Source organism: Cervus elaphus, chromosome 14 (assembly GCF_910594005.1).
Source record: "Cervus elaphus chromosome 14, mCerEla1.1, whole genome shotgun sequence".
Taxonomy (NCBI): Eukaryota; Metazoa; Chordata; class Mammalia; order Artiodactyla; family Cervidae; genus Cervus; species Cervus elaphus.
The window spans coordinates 6,971,455-6,974,440 of record NC_057828.1 but is presented as its reverse complement, the minus strand read 5'-3'; positions in this window follow the sequence as shown (position 1 = coordinate 6,974,440).

The following is a 2,986-nucleotide window of genomic DNA, read 5'->3' as shown; positions in this document are numbered from 1 at the left end:
TCCCAGGGTCCTGAGACTATATGCTGTTGATTCCCAAATAAATATCTTTTTTGTTATTTCAGATTTTTCTGGCATCACTGAGATGTAACTGACATGTCACATTGTATAAATTTTTAAAGAAATATTGGATTATTTTTACTGAATCATAATAATAGCTTGAAACACAATCTAGAAATTCTCGTCAACAGCAGCTTATTTCCCCCACTTTTAACTTGAAGTATAGTTGATTTACAATGTTTCAGGCATACAATACAGTGACTCAGATATATATATATATACACATTATAAGCTTAAGGCATGCATCCATGCTGATTTGATACACACACACATTATGTGTGTGATCACCACAGCACCTTCAGTTAACACATTCATTGCTTCACATAGCTAACTTCTTGTTTGGTGGTGAGAACTCTCTGCCCAAATCTTCATCTCTTTTGAGACGCAGGCCTGTGTATGCTGATGTACCCCAACACCCTGCGACTCCCCTAAGTTCAGAGCTGGCACCAGAACACAAGGGTCCTGGCTCCTGACTCAGTGTTCATGTCACAACACTGCATTGCTTCTCCACCAAGGCAGCAGAGGAAACGGACAAAACAAGGCCCTGGAGAAGAACAAGACCACGACCCCATGCCTGCTGGTGATCGTCAGGGTGCAGACCCAGGTCAGGGCGGCAGCGACACCGGGGGGGGGGCCCTCTGGAGTGCTGCATGTCAGTGAGGGGGTTTGGAGAAGACGTCAGCCTGCCAGGACAGACAGTAAGGGACTTCAAGGCCATCTGCAAGGGTTGGCTGCACAAGAGCTTCGTGGCTGAGCAGAGGCAGGGAGCGGGTGGATGCTGGGGGTCCCTGCCCCAAACTTGGGAGCTGGAGCAGCAAGAATGAGGGTCCCTGGGAGAGGTGGGAGAGGAGGACAGAGCAGGCCCGCGCTTCCAGCCCCCCTGAGGGATGGAAGGAGAAAGAGCAAGGGACAGAGAAGGCACGGTCAGATGGAAGAGCTGAAACCTGAGTGCTTTAGAGACAGACAGTGCATCTCAGAACAGGAGCCGGGTCTGGACGGCCCTGCCGCCTGTTGCTGTGCTGCCTGCAAGCTAAGGGTGTGTTTTGACATTTTCAAATAGTTTAAAAGCTTCAAAATAGAATAATATTTCATGTCAGCTGAAAATTGTATGACATTCAAATCTCAGTGTCTATAAAGTTTTCCTGGGACACAGCCATGAGCTCATTGTCTTACGTATCATGTCTCACTGCAACAGCAGAGGGGGTCGAGTCGGACCACAGGGCCCACGAAGCTTGAAATATTTACACTTTGGCTCTTCAAGTGTGGACTCTTGGTCCACAAGAAAGCTTGTGGACCCCTGCCTTAGAGAAAAGGGGCCCTGGGCCACAGGAGAGAAGTTGCCTGAGGGAATCAGGCTGCCTATAGGAGAGTGGCCAAGGGGCAGAGGAGGGGCGGTCTCTCAGGAGGCCTCTGCAGAGCCAGCTGCCCTGATTCTCCCAGGACGGGGTCTAGACCCCTCCACATACCCTCTGGCCTGGGAACCCCTGCTCCACCGCTGTGAACTTGTGGGCTGGTGCAGTTCCACAACTTCCAAGCCTTAGGATCTCCGTCTATGAGATGCGGATGATAAGGAAGACCTTGAAGGGCTGCTGAGAATTCTCTGAGATGACAGAGGGTACAGCCTGGCGCACAGTGGCTTTCAGAAGACCCTGAGGGTAGGCCGCTCCGCCTGCAGGGGGGCTCCATCAGCACTTGCAGCTCCCAGCTGTGTCCACTAGAGGGCAGGAAGGGCCTGCTGGCGGCCTGCAGGGCGTCAGATGCAGTCAGTCTGCAGGTTTCCGGCCTGGGGAGGGGTGTCTGCCTTGCTGTTTACAACCCTGGCCTTTGATCAGCTCCTGTTCTCCCCACAGCCTGCTGAGGGCCAGACCGCTGCAGAGCTTTCCATTGAGGGTGGGCCGGGCTTCCTTCTTGCCCTCTCTTTGTCCCTCAGAGGCAGGCCAGGCTGACACCAGGTCAGTGGGTAAAGGCTCCTTCTCCAGCCTATTGTACATCTCCTCGCATCATCCCCCAGTGACCCTGGATGCAGGCAGAGCCGTGGAGTGATGCCCCTCATTCCCCTGAGGGAACTGAAGCTCAGAGAGGCTAAGTGACTCGCTCAGAGTCCCAGAGCCAGTCAGCAGGCTGTCCGGGGCTGTAGCTCTGGTCATATCTTGGGCGGCAGGTGTGGGTCTCGCCCCGCCAGAAGGCTGGGCTTAACCACCACACTCCCCACGAGGCTCCACCTTCTGCACTTTCTGCCAGTGACTCTGTCCCTGCCCTCCAGGCTGATGAAACACCAAAGCACTGCTCCACCCAGCAGGATGTTCCAGGTGCTTCCGAACAGGTGAGCTCATTGTGACCCAAAACAGGCTCTCCCAAGGTATCTGAAAGCAACAGTGACTGTTCTGTCCGGGGGTTTTGATGCAGTTCAGAACACAAGAGCATATGGATACAGACACACCCAGATGTGTCTCGGCAGTGAACAGCAGAAGGGAAGTTGCTGGGCAAAAGTAGTCAAGGAAGACCGCCAGGAGGATGGCCTTTGGGAAGCTGCAGGAAGGAGAATGAAGAGGCAGGAACACTTGTGGTCATCTGGGATGAGCCTGAGTCCGTTAAGGGCAGAGTGACAGTCCATAAAGTTAGAGGAGGCTGCTTCACAAGGAGCCTTGAATGCCAGGCTCAGGGAGGGGGACTTGGATGGGACAATGGGGAGACAGCAGGCCTTTGGGGGAGTGTGTGATAGGAATTAATGGTGTCTTAGAGAGGTTGATATGAAAGTGATAAGGAGACTGGGTGCCCTGGGAAGAAAGCAGGAGAGGATGTTTCTGTGGTCCAGCTTAAGGTGACTGTAGGTACAGTGGAGAGGGTGTGGGTTCCAGAATTGCCAGGGTGTCGAGCTTAATATGATTTGGGAGGCTGGAGGAGGACTGGTCCAAGATGGGAATAACTG